The following is an 18,117-nucleotide window of genomic DNA, read 5'->3' on the forward strand; positions in this document are numbered from 1 at the left end:
CTGGCTCCGAGGACACAGGACAAACACAAACATAGGTAAGTCTGAGCATAATCTAATTTGTTAATGGCCTATTTTTATTTATTATCACTAATGATCTGTGATTAGCACAGGGTAAGTAAAGAAACAATTAGCCTATTTCTTTCAAGCATAATGAGAGGTTAACTTAGTCATTTGTAAACTGCTTGTCCCATAAAACTAAGCCAGCTCAGGAATGTCCACAATAGGTTAATTACAAAATTCACAGAAGATACTTGGCAGATTCTAAAGGTTAGGAATCTGTTAACAGAAGGAAGGTCACAGGTCGTGATTGGAGATAAAGTATGAAAGTAAGAAAGGCTGAGGTTAACTTTTCCGTATGAAATGCAAAAGTTTAGTTTACCAAGGAAGCAAGAACCTCGTGTAAATTGTAAAGGATTAAACAAAATTCTGTTAAATTCTAAAATCATGAAGCAATAATTAAATTGATAGTTTATTTACTTAAGACAGTTATTTTACTTAGGATAAAGGGACTCACCAAAGTGTTTAAAATCCAAGCACATTAATACATACGCCAGCCTACAAGCTTTGTTCTCAGCTATACGTAACATAAATAGCTGGCCAGGACAGAGCAAATAATAGGTGTTTAATAAACACTAGCTGAATTAATGAACGTCTCTTTATGGTTGCCAGTCTATAAAACTGTGACAAAGTAATACTAAATGGTATGTCATAAAAATAGTATTTCAGCATCCCGTTAGTCTCTTTCTTTTAAAACGTATTTGTGAAACTTAAAAGGCAAATTTATGAAATACCAATATAATGTATTATTACCAGTGATCCATATTTGCAGCATAACTTATTAGATTTTAAAAAGTTAATGATTTTTTTAAAAAAATCATATTAAAACAAAAGCATTAGGAACTTTTCGGTTACATCTATAATACAGTTAACCATTTGCAACAACATGGATGGACCTTGAGAACATTATGCTAAGAGAAATCAATCAGAAAAAGCTAAGAACTATATGATTTCACTCATATGTTGGATACAAAACTGAAACTCGAGAACACAGACAGCAGTGTGGTAACTGCCGGAGGGAAGTAGATGGGGGTCCTAATAGAATGTGACAGGAGAAGATCTGACTTTGGGTAGTAGGCACATGGTACAATATACAGATCTTGTAACATAGAAACCCACACCTGAAACCTCTATGTTCATGTTGACCCCAATCAATTTAGTAAATATTTACATGAAAAAGATAATAGTTAATTTTAATTGAAAATTAACCTACTTTTGTGACCTAGGATATCACTAAGCTATTTTGATTTTTAAGTGTTTAAACGAACCATTTATTTGCTTATAAAGAAGAGTCTTGTTTTCAGAAACCCGCTTCTCTCTGGAAGTTAGGGATAAGCAGATCACAGGCAGCAATACCAATGAACAGGAGTTTAGTTTGCTTGGTTATGGGCAGAGAGCATGGCAGCATGAATAGCCAAGGTATTGTACAATGAGGTCAGGGGCGTTTCATAACTGCCCTGCATGATGCTTATGTAAATACGAATCACCGGAAATGAAAGCTTTGTTGCCTTTTAGGTTAAAAAAACCTCAAGAACGATTTTTTTTTTAACCTTCCAAAATGATTACTACTCCATCCCACAGCCACACGCTGTATTGGGCTAAAGTCATTTGGCTAAAAGCATTCAATGTGCTTCCTTTGCCACTGATTCAAGGTGTGTATCTATACAAGACTTTCCCTGGTTCTCCTACAGCCTGAGTAGCCAGAACGGCTATCACCAGTGTTCCTGGCATCACACAGCACATCTGCCTGGAAGCGATTCTAGAATCACTATTTACTGAATTGCCATGTCTGGCGATGACTCAGATTGGACAATAACTGATGACAAGGAAAAATGCCTTTTGCAATATTCTCTATAAACAAAGGCACAAACGAAAAACTACACAAACACCAGAAAGAAAAGTCACAAAGAAATAAAATTTTTGAAGTTTTATTCCTCCCATGGACGAATTATTCTGTCATGGTGAAAATTCAGTTATTCTGTCTATTTTTTTATAACCCACATGAAAATTAGGCACTTTTATAAAAGAAAGATGCATGTGACAAATGTGAAATAAGGTATTTTAGTTTCCAAACATCAGTTGACTCGAATTTATGTGCTGGATAGATTCAAAAATGTCACTGGCAAATCAGCTGCTTAAAAAGAACAAAAACCACCAACATTTCACAGTACTTCACATTTCATAAAGCCTTCTGTATACCACCACACTGGATTCTTGCTCTGGTTCAGTAAGACATTCTCCCCACCCCCAGCCCCCAGGTTAGACGTGAATGAACCCTCAGGGCCAGAGCACTCAGTGAAATGCCCAGGATCTCCCAGGTAGAAGGCAGTCTCAGTAGGACCAGAACCCGTGCCGCCATCTCTGGGGATTCTGTGGAAGGTTCTGAGGGATGGGCTGAGATGGGAGGAAGCACATCTCTGTGTTAGGGAGCAGGGCGTGAAGGGAAGAGCTAGGGCTCCTGCTCTCTGGAGACAGGATCTTGTGCTGGTCCAACGCCCTGGGCCCCCAGGCACTTCTCTCTGTTCCTTTGTTCTGCCGTAGGCCCCACAGATTATCTCGTCTCATCCCTTTCCAATGACGATGGCAAATACTGCAGGAAGGCAAGCCCTGTCCTTCTTCCAGTCCTCCAGAGCAAACACAGTCCCCTGGATCCTTTTCTAGAAGTTTGTAAGGCGAGAAACAATTTCCTAAGAGGCAAAATCCCTCTTATACTACAGTGTGCCGTTTTCTTGGTTTAAAATATAGTTTTTCTTTAGAGTGAGTAAATGATATAGACTACTTATACATACAAATGAAGGTCTTTCCGGACTTAAAGAACTGAAGTGAAATTCATCTATATTTTAGATTAGGGGTTGGCTACTGTTTTCTGTAAATGGCCGGAGAGAAAACATTTTAGGTTTACAGGCCACACTTTCTTGGCTGCAACTTCTTGACTCTACCATTGTAGCTGAGAGCGCCACAGACAGTATATAAACCAATGAGGGAGGCCTTGTCCCAATAAAATTGGATTTACAAAGACCACTGCCAGGCTGTAATTTCCTGATCCCCGTGTTAGAGAATATATGCACTCCGCCTTTTCGGATAAAAGGCTGAATTGTGTTTGAATTCTATAAGGAGACGACGAAGGACAGTCAGACTATCATCGTGATCCCTTCTAATGGGTGAATTGGGTTGAGAAGAGAGATGGTGGTGAAGAGTGAGCACTAGGGAAAAGGGAAACTGGAAAAGAGAGAAATGCCCAGTGATGAGAAGGGAACCCACGTGCCTATTTGGGTCACCTAGAACAAACTTGTTTGGGTGGGGGCCTTGGTGGTGAGAGGGGGGCAGGGGGCACCAGGCCTCCCTCTACTCCAGTCCTGGGGTTGGTGATTTGGGAGGACTTGGCTGTGTGGTTCTGCCCCTTCCTTTTCCCCTAGTCTTGAGAATGGGAGGACCACCGAGAACACATGGCTTCCTCTGCTCTGACCCTCCACAGGGACTTCCTCCCACGTGGGAAGCCTACCCCAGCCCAGCATATCCTGCAGCTGGATGCAGCTCAATCTAATTCTGGGTTTCAGATTAGGAAACATATTTGCTCCTTTTAGAAGCCACGCTATTCTTCAACACCAGCTTTATTGGCAATAAAGATGAGAATGTGGTTTTTGTATGTGTGTGTGGTTTTTTCTTTTTTTCTGAAAGTGCCTATATCTTATCTGGGGAAGAGGCATGTTAATACTAGAACATCCTAGAGCCCAACAGGACTAGGAATGGACTGGTGTGGACAGGGTTGGGCCTGCCCGCTATGAAAAGATGTGAATGCAGAAAACCTTTTCTTTCTTTTCTTGATTAGAGAAAAATTACCTAGAACTCGATACCTTACAGGCGTCCTCAAACTACGGCCCGCGGGCCACATGAGGGTGTTTTTGCCTTTTTGTTTTTTTACTTCAAAATAAGATGTGTGCAGTGTGCATAGGAATTTGTTCATAGTTTTTTTTTAAACTATAGTCCGGCCCTCCAACGGTCTGAGGGACAGTGAACTGGCCCCCTGTTTAAAAAGTTTGAGGACCCCTGCCTTAGAATATAGTCTACAAAACACAAGTTTCGAGGGGTTCACCTGGAAAAAATATTTCTATGGTCAAAAGTATGAGGAAAGCCTGTAGAATGTGTTCCCTTTTAGTTGTTTTCCAATTTACTTTAACGTATTAAAGGCTCTGAGAAATTGTTTAGTAAAGAAGTTTAATTTTTTTCACAATGACTATGGAGCCATTATATTCAATGAATACCTATTAAACATATTGCAGAGGTCTATGAACACACCATGGATGATGGTGATATAACATTTCCAAAGTTAAAATTGATTATGACATATATGTTTACCTGACCCTTCAGAAAACCCTCCACATGGCCAGATTTGTTACTTAGCTTTTGAACATTCATTTTACACAATACTAACCCACACTTACTTTCCTTTAGATAATTCTTTTCACAACTCCCTGTTCATCCATTCAGTTGCATTTGGGGCAGACTAGCATTATGTGACTGCATTCTACTACATACTTCTGATGCCAGAATAGGTGATCATCTACAGCGAGGAAAAGGATAACCAAGCACCTTGAAGACAGGAGAAAACCCGTGCTCAGAAATATCTCCTCCACAAACTCCACCAATTAGAGGTTCATTAGGGTTAATGAGCTCCTCTTTTAAAATGCAAATACCCTCTGGGAGGGTTTGCTTATTAGTCATTCACCCAGTGAAGTAGTGGAAAGAACAGTGGCATGGCCACTCCATTAACTCCTTTTCATTTTTCAGTCACACACTCATTATACCAGGCAGCCTGGCACTGTGGCAAAAGCATGGCTTGGCATCTGACAGATCTCCACCCAAATCCTTTACCAAATCCATGACCTTGTGCAAGTTACTTAACTTCTCAGAGCTTCACTTTCCTCATCTGAAAAATGGGACTCATGATACATACTGAGGTTACAAAGATTAAATGAGAAAACATTGCCCTAACTGGTTTGGCTCAGTGGATAGAGCATCGGCCTGTGGACTGAAGGATTCCAGGTTCAATTCTGGTCAAGGTCATGTACCTTGGTTGGGGGCACATCCCCAGTAGAGGGTGTGCAGGAGGCAGCTGACCGATGTTTCTCTCATCGATGTTTCTAACTCTCAATCCCTCTCTCTTACTATCTGTAAAAAATCAATAAAATATATATATATTTTTTTAAATGAGAAAACATGTTAAACCCTAATTGCAGAGAAGGGAGAGGAGTTGGGGCAAGATAAAGGTTTGTCTTGGTGTCAACTGCTGTTCAGCCTTTGTCATGAGGCTGTGGCCATTAGCCTCAGCAGAGGAGAGGTGCTGAAGAGGCCTTCACAGGTCATATCACAGTCTTGTGAGCTGGCGTTATTATTTCTATTTAAGAATGGGCAGTGGTGTGAGCTGGCGTTATTATATCTATTTAAGAATGGCAAACTTAGGTATTAGAATCCAAGTCCGCTGACAATGCCAAATAATTAGACAATATTCGGCTTCCCTTACTTATCAAAACTTGAGCTTGGCCTGCATAGCTCAGTGGTTGAGCATCCACCTATGAACCAGGAAGTCAGGGTTCGATTCCTGGCCAGGGCACATGCCTGGGTTGCGGGCTCCATCCCCAGTAAGGGGCGTGCAGGAGGCAGCCAATCAATGATTCTCATCATTAATGTTTCTATTTCTCTCTCCCTCTTCCTTCTCTGAAATCAATAAAAATAGATTTTAAAAAACTTGTTATCCAACATACTTTATATTTAAGTCTTCCCCAGTTCAGTGTAGTTTTTCCTTCTACTTTTCCTAATACTGTCCACTTACTCCCAAATTTCCACTGTAATAAAAAAGAGGAGGATAAAGAAAAGACAAAAGTACTAACTGCTGAAGACATGCCAGTCTCAGGAGCGTGCTGCTGTGAGGTCAGGATTCTGATGACAATTGTTATAACCCCTCAAGAAAATGAGCCAGGAGAGAACAGCTAAGCCATAGAGGAAGGAATGCTCTATCTAGCAAACAAACATAAGAAAAGGGAATTAGCAAAAAGAAAATTAAAACAGCACCAAGCACATATTCAATTAGCATACCAAAACTGTTACACCTGAAATTACTGAGAATGGAATACAACTAATCCATTGGCATCACTCTGATAACAAAGTGAATACTCCATAAACATCTGTTGATTTGACTGTGGGGGAAGGGGCAATAAGAAAGATAATTCTACATATAAACTCACTAAGAGCTTATAAAATAATTATAAATGGTTGTTAAATTATGAAGAAAATTTTAAATTAAGGTTTCAATAGAATAGGCAATCTACTTTATGAGATATTAGTGTGAATTTTAAATTTAATACATATTTATATTCAACTTTTAGGCATCATGTTAAGATTTTAACTTTATGAATGCTACTGAAATCATAGAGCTAAACCTAAAAATCTTACGGTCACACGGAATTCTTAAAGCATTTTACTCAGGGAAGTAAGAATTCCAGCAAATCCAACTGAGGTCAGACCCACTTATAGTCCTATTGGCCTGTTCTTAATTAACTTGTCCTGGGATTCCACAGATGTCTTTAGGTCTGAGTCTTGTTGCTTTGTAGTCATGGGTAATAATTTTCCTGGAAGATCTTAAAGCAACGCAAAAACATCATTTAAGCATTTAACACTATGTTAAACAGGTAAGCCTAAACATCCTTACTTTTAGGCTAGAAGACAAGAAACACAAAGGCCAAATTCATTTTGCACATGCACATTTGCACAATATTGGGTCATGCTGTACAAATCTGGCTTCAAAGCTTGTTTGTTAATCTCTCCTAAATCAGAGTAAATTTATATACTGTGAGAGTAAGTTGGGCTGACCATTCCTGACCCTGGATCCCAAAATGCTGCTGAAAGAAATCTCTGCCAAGGGCCACTCTGAGCAGTCCGCGGGCAACAGGTCCCCTGGGCTCTGCTGAAAACAAACAGGACTGACACAGAGAGGGTGCTCAGTGCACACAGCTTGAAGCCTGCATTGTAAAGGGGGAGGAAGGGGGGAAATAGGCTCGCGCTACTCGATTATCTGGTATTCTGAAACAAAGACTCAAATGTGCTGCCAGTTGTGGGCAAAGATGGCAGCGATTCATCACCAATAATGCAGACCTGGGCTGGAGATACATGGGATCAAGTCAGTCACACTCAGGAGTGTTCAGTTTCCTTTCCAACCGACAGAATAAACTTGTGAAATTGCTGTTGGATGCCAGGAGTTCTGCTCGGTCAGTTTTCAACATAGAGAAATAAGCGACCCCATGAAATCAAATATGTATCTCAACCTGTAGCATCAATAGGTCCAACCAGAGATATTAGGTAGGTAAGCTTTTCAATCTCTTGAAATGTAGTTTGTAGGTTGGTACAGAAAACTGCAGAGAAAATTTCTAGTAGAACCAATAATAGTGGTATATGAAATATATTACCAAGTTAAATATATTACCAAGCTTCAAGTTAAATTTCATTCACTCAATAAAAATTAGACACACACACACACTATGTGCCATATATCATGCTGGGCACCATGTGAACTAGAGCATTTACATTCTAGAAAGATTCCAAACAAGCAAATGGAAATCACAAGAATTGGATATAAAAATAAACCCAAAAAGAAAAAAACTATGGGAGTACAGCCCTAGCTGGTTTGGCTCAGTGGATAGAGCGTTGACCTGCAGACTGAAGGATCCCAGGTTCGATTACAGTCAAGGACACATTCCCAGGTTGTGGGCTCGATCCCCAGTGTGGGAGGCGGCCGATCAATGATTCTCCCTCATCACTAATGCTTCTCTCTCCCTCTCCCTCTCCCTTCCTCTCTGAAATCAATAAAAATATATATTTTTTAAAATCATGGGAGTACAAAATCAGGTAAGGCACAGAAAGTTGTATGGAGTATGCTGTGAAAAAGGTGAACAACCATAACAAAAATAGGTTTCCTTATTAGTAGTTTTTTGTTGTTGTTTTTTTGCCCCAACTCCTTTCATTAAAAAAAAAAAGTATATACCTAGCCAATATCATTACTTTTAATGGAAGTCAAATGTTAACTTACACAAAAGTTTGAAGAGAATATTTCTGAAAATGCATCATTATTTGAAGAAACACTGATATTAAAAAAGTGAATCACTTGCCAATCACAGATCACAATTAGAAGCAAAGCCACACATGGTAGATATGAGGTGGTATGATAACTAGATGAAGACAGAGTTTGATGTCAAAAATGCAAAAGAATCTGGTTGGTTTTATTGAAGATGTCACACTTATTCAGTTATACAGTATAAATGTGTGAAATACTTTCCTGAGGGTTACAACATACTATGTCATATTTAAAATGTTCATATAAGAGAAGAGACTTGGTCCCTTTAATAACTCAGGGACATCTACACACCACAAGGCCTGAGGGAGGAAGTCCTAACCTCTTCCCGGGCCCACAGACTACAGAAGAGGCAGGCAGCAACAGAGAATCAGCAGTTAGCATTCAGAGGAAGGACTCTGAAAGGGCCTGGTCAGTTTAGTGTGGCAAACTCAGCCGGGCCATCCTTTGCTAAATAGATGGGATTTTAGTTGGGCTACAATATACAGACAGAGTGAAAACGAAAGTGAGTCATGGGCTGGGATGAAGGTGCCCCGAAGGGGAACAGGGGCTGGAAGCAGCAGAGAGCAGGGCCTTCACGTGCACAAACAGGAACATTCTGAATCCCCTGGCCAGTGGGACTGTGAACCTCACGTTTCCTCATGTGTCAGAATCACTTGGGGTGCAAGTTCCTGAGTCTCACAGGAGATGCAGACTTGTGAAGTTTGGTGAGGGGCCTAAGAATCTAAAACTTTAGCAAGCATTCCAGGCCCTAATGCAGGGGTTCATGGACAATACTTTGGAAAACACTGAAGCGGACTCACTGAGATACCCTTACAAAACTGGCAGATCATCACCTAATTTTTGAAATGATTGTGCCCTCCCCCAGTCTCTCCCTCCCTCACACGTGTATAAATATGTATTTACGGAGGACATATCTCTGAGCTAAGGTTGAGGATCAATAAGGTAAGTTCCCAAGCAGTGTAAGCAGAGTCTTGAAGAAATATCTGTACACCCATGTTCATAGAAGCATTATTCACAAGAGCCAACAGGTGGAAGCAATCTAAGTGTCCATCAACAGATGAATGGATAAACAAACTGTGGTACATACATACAATGGAATACTATTCAGCTATAAAAGGAAGGAAATTGTGACATATGCTACAATATAGATGAACCTTGAAGGCATTATACCAAGTAAAATTAAGTCAGTCACAAGAAGACAAATACTGTATGATTCTATTACATGAGGTTCCTAAAACAATCAAACTCATATAGGGACGGGTTCAGCAAAATTAGAATTCACCTGGACATGTGCCTAATGGCAACACATAAAAAAAGTTCCAATCTTAAATAACTTTTTTTTTTTAAGCTTACAGGGCTAAGATGGTAAAGACAAACATACTAGCCGATCAGCTGTTATGCCAAGTTGTCTTAAGAGTGGTTGCTTCATTCAAATCAACTTGTCTCAGATTCCTTCTCTCCTCCCAGTTGCCCACTTTAACCACCTCCAGGCTTAATAAAGCAAACCTTCCTCCTGTGGCTCTCAAACCCTCTCTCCACCCTAGGAGGAAGCAAACCAGCCCTAGTGAGAGCAAAGCCCCTGGAAACCAGAGCCCAGTGGCAGCTGGGAGAGGCTCTAATCTAAGGAACGAGCAGCAAGCAGGTCTTCCAACAAGGCTTCCTGAGGCAGAGAATACTGAATGCTTCCTTCTCTGTACAGTGCCAACTGATCTGCAGACAGACAAGTCAGGAAGAGAAGCATAAGGAATATGTATGGTTCCTTGTTAAGCCTGATTCCAAGATTATAGCAAATAGTGCGCTTAAGAAGTTTCTCAGATTGTGAAATAGTATATAGGTGTGAGAGATAAACAGCAGGAGGACTTAGGCTGGTTTAGGCCCCGAGTTCTCAAAAGCAGGAAATGCACCCATATTGAAATATCAGTAGAAAACAAAAACATCCAACTATGGTCTGTATCCCCTGGAAATTCCTATGTTGAAACCCTGATTCCCTAAAATGATGGTTCAGGAGGTGGGACATTTGGGAGGTAATTAGGTCTTGAGGGTGGAGCCCTCATGAATGGGATTAGTGCCCTTATACTAGTGAAGAGACCCCATAGAGATCCCTAGATGTGAGGACATGGCAAGAAGGCATGAACCAGGAAGAGGACTCTCACCAGAAAGTGACTATGCTGGGATCTTGATCTTAGACTTCACAGCCTCCAGAACTGTGATAAACTTCTGTTGTTTATAAGCTGCCCGAATTGGACTAAGACACATTCCAAAATTAAAATAAATTTGGGGCTTATCCATCATTTCTGATTATCCAATTACTTGTTTTGCTATAAGACTGGAGAGCTCGTCTGTTTATTTCCCAATTTCTATGGGCAGAACATTTTTTTCTTTAAGTCAGTCTGCCTGCCTATCTATCTATCTGGTTTTTCTTCCTCCTTGTCTCTCTTTCTTGAGTCCCAGCAAGTAAGCAGTAACAGAATTTTGGAGCCTAAGTGAGGAGAGAAGGATTTGGGGAGGCTGTGGCCACATGGTCTGATTCAGGATACTGAATTACAAGCAGAGTAAAGGTGGGTCTGGAACATCTCATTGTGCCAGGAAATGCTCCAAGAATGAGGAGGACAATTTGAAGGGACTCCCATTGGCCAAAATGGGATATGTACAACATCAAAATAATTCTAGTAACAGATTATAATCCATTAAAAATATCCATAAATAATAAAATAATTTTTAAAATCCATCTACCCATACTAATATAAATAAAATAACAAATCTTACCTAATAATAGACAAACATGCTAATTGACCGTACCTTCAAGATGCCCACCAGCCAATCAGGAGTATGCAAATTAACCCAACGAAGATGGTGGGTTAATATGCATGTGCGGCCGCTCTGGGCCTCTGAGCAGTGTAGGAAGGTGGAAAGGCGGCTCTGGCCAGAGCGAAAGCAGTGCTGGCAGCCAGGGAAAGGAAGGCCCATTCTGGCATGAATCTTGGTGCATCGGGCTTCTAGTAAGTAAATAAATAAGTAAGAGGAGGGAGCTTTTCCTTGCAGTGGAATGCCAAATGATGAATGGAGAAGGAAGGAATTAGAAAAATCACCATTTGGCATCTATCATAGTTAATTCAGCCAAGAATCATAGATGTGTTAAAACTAGTGAATGGGAAGAGGTTGATAAGGAACAGAATAATACATAGTTTCAAAGCAACCTCCCCAATACTGATTATAAGGAGAGAACAAATAATTTTACAATAACAAAATCTAATAAATAGGACCTTAAGTAGGTGATTGTGGTTAACATCTCTAGTAATATAACAAACTAGAGGCCCGGTGCATGAAATTCGTGCATGGGGGGGTCCCCTCAGCCCAGCCTGCACCCTCTCGAATACGGGACCCCTCGGCTGCTGGTTTAGGCCCCTAACTGCCCTCCCTGCCAACCTGGTCGCCTCCAACTGCCCCCCCTGCTGGCCTGGTCATCCCCAACTGCCCCCCCTACCCACCAGCCTAGTTGTCCCTCACTAACCCCCCTGCCGGCCTGGTGGCCCCACACAGCCTGCTGTTCAGTCATTTGGTCGTCCCTCACTAACCCCCCTGCCGGCCTGGTCGCCCCACACAGCCTGGTGTTCAGTCATTTGGTTGTCCCTCACAAACCCCCCTGCCGGCCTGGTCACCCCACACAGCCTGCTGTACGGTCGTTAATGTTACTATGATGGCATCTGGGACAATTTGCATATTCCTCTATTATTAGTATAGATAAGAATTGTGCACTATCCAATAATTAGACGCAATGAAAACACATCACTCCTATGATATTCCTAACAAAAATGTATAACCTAAATCTAATTTTGAGGAAATGAGGGATATTTTACAAAATAACTGGCCTGTAATATTTGACAGTATCTAGATACTGAAAGTTAAGGGAAGACGGAGGAACTAGTCAAGATTGAAGGAGATTAAAGAGACATGACAACTAAATGCATCATGTGATTCTGACCTGGATCAAATGATAAAGTACATCATTTGGAAAAAAACATAAATGAGGGTCTCTAGCTTGGATGGTTAATTTCCTGAATTTGATGATTGATACAGGAGATAGATTATTTAGGAAATACACACTAAAGTATTCAAAAGTAATGACACATCATATTGCTAATTTATTCTCAAATGGTAAAACAAAAAGCTCTTTGTATTATTTTTGCAACTTTTCTGTAAGTTTCAATTTATTTAAAAATAAACAGAAGATAGGAAAGAAATAGGATGACTGGAATACATAGATATGATATAAAGATAGAGACAGAGGTAAGGGTAGAGATCTCGATGGATCCTTTAACTCACCCACCAAACAGAACTAATCCTTCACCTTTCACCTCTGGCCATTTTCACATATAAATGACTATACCAGAAAGTAGTACACAGTTACCCAGGGACATTTTATGTGCAAAAAAACTCCAACACAGTTCGGATAATTAGGGAAGGCGGGGCAGAGACTAATTTAAAAATACATTCAGAGGAATACAATAATGTGTAATCAGGATGGTCTTGTTTATTTTCTTATATAGCACTTTTTCTCAAAAGATTTTAAGCAAATTTTTCCTACTTTTCAATGAAATTGTGACATTTCATGAAAAGAGACAAACTCTTTACAACGACTTCATGAAGAAATAATTTTGTTTATTTAACAGGTGAAAAAAATAATGAAAAAGAGATTTTAAAGTTCCCAGCATCACAAAATGTCTGAGTGGTAGGGCCAGTATTCAAACTAAACTGCTTGGGTTCAAGACCCATGTTCTTTCTAAAATAATTATAAAAGGAAACAGTTCACTCTACATTCTCTCCATGAACAATATGCACCCTTCAGAATGGCATATTATCATAGGCAAACTGGATCCATTTATTGTCTTAAATTTCTTCTTAATGTGCTCCTTTTTTGTGAATGTACTGAATTTGAGTAGACAATGTCTATTTCTGGTTTTGTTTCAATTACCCAGAAATACACTAAACGTTTTATAACATCGGGCGAAACAAACTGAATAAATACCACGTGGAAACAGGGTGCCTGTTGAAGCAGTTTTGTTTTTGTTTTTTTAGGTATGTCATTGGTGTAATTATTGCTGGCTCTGATGTTTCATTTATATTTTCTCTTTTGAATGAAAGCATGTCACCTTACCTCTACAACTCCAACAGTTGATTTAAAAAAAAAACACAAAAAACACTAAAACTCTTGGTAGTTCAAACAGGAAAGCAAATTTTGAGCTTATCTTGCCTGCTGTCCTCCATCCCTGCTTGCAAACCCATTTTATAAGTGAGATCTGGAACACAGTGTCCTCATTGTTCATTCTCACTCTCACCTCCCAGCTCCAAAGCTTCACAAACACCCACAGACACACACCCTACAGCAACCACCTTACTAAAAGTATTTCTAGTCTGCAAAAGATAGGATTCTTAACTTCCCATTTCCAACTCTACTGTCATCATAGAGATAGTGATTTGTTTTTATTTTGACAGAGGAAATATGTATTTTAATAACACCAGCCTTGGCTTACAGACCACTTAGAGCAAATTACAACTATCTGTAATTGATCTGACCTAGTTTCATTTTACAAATTAGACAAGACAGTGCAACCAGCCTGTCTCTTACAAGGATTAAACAAAACCCTAGATAGTCTCTTTGGCCTAACTACCACCTCAAAACAGGACAGTTAATTTCCAGATCAGGCTTGTCCAATGAGTATGTGCATCTACACAAGAGATTATGCACCAGACATTCTGCTATTGTTTGTTGCTGATGTAGGCACAGAAGGTCAATAATATGGATTAAGTAGGATTAAAGTATTATTCTGATTACATTTGTGGCTCAAGTTTCTAGGTACTTAAAACTATTCTTAAGATTAAGCATAAAACTTACAATTTAAAATGAATAAAAGTTAAAACAAATTTAAAAGTTTTAAAAAAATTAAAAGTAATTAAGAAAAAGTTTATTTTTATTATATTTGCAATAGCATGTATATCCATGACCTAGACATATTTTCTTACCTCTGGTGACACATAAGTCAATATATGACACAAACATGTGTATCTCACACACATATAAAGGTTTCAGATAAATAAATGGCATAAGTAGAAAATCATGAAAAATATCAAGAAATGAGAATATAAGGGGGGAAATCTGAAAACAAAAGTGAAAGATTTTCATTTTTCCCTTATTTACTTTGAAGTTTATTTTCTTTTAGCATTAAAAAATTTTCTTCCCAAAGTACCATATTCCTAAAAAGAAACAGAGAAGCATGGAGGGAAATGGAGTTTTGCAAATGATCAGAATTCTACATTTTTTAAATTGTTTTGCAGATTACTATTTTTCTGTCTTTATTTCAGATACCAATTTCTCCCTTTGTGAATCTAGGAACTAAATGATCCCAAGCCCCAAAGCATTAATGGTCCCTAACACAAACAAAAAACTGTTAGCATTAATAAAAGTTCAGTAAGGAGTATGAATATAAGATTAATAATAAAATTCAATAGCTTTCAACTAACTCATTATAAAATGTAATGGAAGAAAGTTATCTAATTCCCAATAGCCACAAAGTATAAAATATTTGGAAATATTTTTTTAAAAAAACAGGTCCTATGTGAATAAACATATAAAGCTTTATTGAGGGGCATTTAATAAAAATACTTGAATAAATGAAAAATTATTCCTGGAGAGGATTATGTACATATAAATATGTCAATTCTTCCCACATAAATGTATAAAAATACCAGTAAGGTAATTCCAATAAAGTTCTTTTTTTTTCCTGAATTCAGCAACATATTTAAAGTTCTACTGGTATAAATTTAATAAGCAAGAAAAATCATAACTTTTGAAAAAGAGTTAGGAGGGAAATTTGTGCCCTATACACTAGTAAATTTTCAAAAAAATCTAAGTTAATGAAACAATTATCAACTAGAAAAAAGAAATATGAGCAAAAAACTCAGAAATGGAACCTAGGATATGACTTAATACATTCAGTATAAGTAAAAAAATTTTATTAAATACCTGTGTGTCAGATACTGTGTTAGGAAGAAAACTGGTAAAATGTTTCTAGAAAGCAATTTGGCAATATGTATTAAGAGGTTCTAAAGAGTTTATATTTTTCTTTTATTTTTTTAATCCTCACCCAAGGATATTTTTTCATTGATTTCTAGAGGAAGTGGAAGGGAGTAGGGTTGGGGGAGAGAGAGAAACATGGACATGAGAGAAACACATCCACTGTTTGCCTCCCTCAAGGGCCCCTACCAGGGCTGAAGAACCTGCAACCGAGGGACATGCCCTTGATCAGGAATTGAACCTGCGACCCTTTGGCCCACAGGCCAACACTCTAACCACTGAGCAAACCAGCCAGAGCAAGAGTTTATATCATTTTAGACAGCAAATGCACTTTTAGAATTTATTCTAAGGAGTAGTCAGAAATTATTTTAAGTATTTATGCAAAGATGTAAGGTTGTTTCTAAAAGTGTAAACCTGACAAAAATAAGAGAGATAACAAATTAATCAGAGTATATCCACACAATGGAATAATATACAACCAATAACATGTTTAAAACCTAATCATGTATATTCAACACAACAGAATATTATACAACAAGGAGCATAATGAACTATAACTGCACACAATATAGATGAATCTCATAAACAATATTTTTAGTGAAAGAGTAAGACCCAAAATAAACGCACTATGTGATCCATTTACATACATATCACACACATAAAACAATCTATCTGTTAGAAGTCAGGATAGGTTTGGGGAGTTGGGTGAGGTGACTGAAGGAAGTGGGTTGCAAGGAGATTCTAGATGTTAATGTAATTTCTATTTCTTGATTTGGATGTTAATGGCATTTTATGAAAAGTCATTGAACTTATTTCTGTATGTATGCTATTCATCAGTAAAAAGATCTTCAAAAGTAAGGATATGAAAAAAAGTCCATAATATTAAAGTAGAAAAAAGTCAGGCTACAAACTGTGAATAAAATACAGTCTCAGTTTTGTGAAAAGAATAGCTTGTAAAATTGCTAGGAGAGTTTGGGGGTGTAAATTGGGGGTATTGGGAGAATTAACATGAGCTAGTGGGAAACAGAAGAACAACAGTATCCTAGGAGAATAATTTTTGAGGAAAGCTTGGTTTGAAGAAGAAATGGTGGTAGCTAGAGGGTGTGGGGAGGAATGGGGGATGGTTTTACAAAAGCTAGAACCTTTTTAAGTTCAGATGGAAAAGAGTCAGTAGAGGGGGAAAGGTACAGGAAATATACAGAAAAAGAGCAATAATGCTGTTTAGCAGGCTGGTAAGTGTATATAAAAATAAGCAACTCGAAAACGGGCAGGGAGGTTTTGAATATAATATGTACAGTTGTTTTTCATAGAGTTTTTTGCAAGTTAGTGTGTCAAGGAACTAGTCCATTTTCTTCTCTGTGTGTATCTATTTAACCTCTCATTTTGAAAAACTTGAGGCCAAAATAAAGCCCAGGTCAAGAACAACGACAGCAGGTCTGGTGGCAAGTAGCATTCCTACCACACATTGGCTGTGTGACTTGTGGCAAGTAACTTAACCTCAGAGGAAACTCTCAATAATTATAAACTGCTATCAGCACTTAAACAAAAAATCCCGGGTAGAGTTTCTGAGATTATCTTCAGATGTAGACTCCAAGTAGGCTCTGCGTAGAAAAGCATACCCCATCCATTTGCCATGTGTACAAAAAGTCAGTCTTGTTTAGATAACCTAACATATTGCATAAGATATGTTATGTAGTAATAGTAAAGCTGCAATAATTTGAGGACCAATAAAGGGGAACACTGAGAGCAGATAAAAAAGATAGACTTTTTGCAATGCCCCCTTGGGAAAGATAACGCGCCTCAGAGCTCTATTCCTAGGTCGGTTCATAAGGGGAGTTTTGAGAGTTCTTTATATTCTGGATAAAAACCCCTTATCGGATATGCATTTTATAAATATTTTCTCCCAATCTGGGGCTTTTTTCATCTTCTTCACAGTGCTTTTCTAAAAGCACAAAATTTAATTTTGATGGAGCCCAATTTGTCAACTTTTTTTTTTCTTTTGATGGATCATGCTTTTTATGTTACAACTGAGAAATCTTTGTCTACGGTTACAGAGATTTCCCCTGTGTTTTCATTTACCAGTTTTATAGATGTCATCTCTATAGTTATGTCTAGTACCCAACTTGAACTGGTTTTTGTATACTGTGTGAGCCTTGTACAGAATCCTAGGGAACAGCTGCTCTTAGGGACTGAAGCGAAGAGAAAAGCAGTCATGTCAGAGCTGGGGAGAGAACGAGGACTGTACTGACCTACAGGAGCCAAAAAGGGAGATGGCTGCAAATAAAGGCAAGTGAAAGCTGTTCAAGTCTGCATGGAACGCTTCATGGAGGCCAACGGAAGCAAATATAGAGTAATGGTCACTGGGTTTGACAATGAGGCCAGTTTCAATACAATAACTCAGACGGAAGCCAGGTTGAAATTAATCTAAAGAAAGCATGGATGGTGAACAAGGAAAGAGCTTAAATCACTCTTTTAAAATGTTCAGCAATGAAAATGAAAGAAACACATATGACACTGAACTCAGAGAGAGCTTCTTGACTGGTGGAGAAGGACCAGATAGAGGTGAAAAGAACGAGAGAAAGACACAAGGTGATGATGAAGCAGGGTTTGAGATGAGGTAGGGTGAGAGTGTGTCCAGACCACAGTTGACCTTTTGCAAGGAGGAGATAGAAAGTGAGGAGGAAATTGGATAGTAACAGAGACATCTAGAGCTGGTGGCCAGGGAAGCTCAGGACCTTGCTCAACCTTCCTGGCAAAGCAGAGGAGGAATTGATCTACTGAGATTTAGGAAGGAGGACCTGGGGCTGGGGTGGGGCGTGAGCAGGGTGAAAGGGTTTGGAATTGGTGTGGCAGAGGAAGTGGT

At 38.9% G+C, this 18,117-nt stretch overlaps 1 protein-coding gene across 10 annotated transcripts in view; it reads right to left on the bottom strand.

Annotated features, from left to right (window-relative positions):
- The window catches only part of UMAD1 (UBAP1-MVB12-associated (UMA) domain containing 1), a 247,124-nt gene that overhangs the window by 122,636 nt on the left and 106,371 nt on the right, over window positions 1-18,117 (bottom strand). The window lies entirely within an intron of this gene.

This window comes from Eptesicus fuscus, chromosome 14 (genome assembly GCF_027574615.1).
Source record: "Eptesicus fuscus isolate TK198812 chromosome 14, DD_ASM_mEF_20220401, whole genome shotgun sequence".
Lineage (NCBI taxonomy): Eukaryota > Metazoa > Chordata > Mammalia > Chiroptera > Vespertilionidae > Eptesicus > Eptesicus fuscus.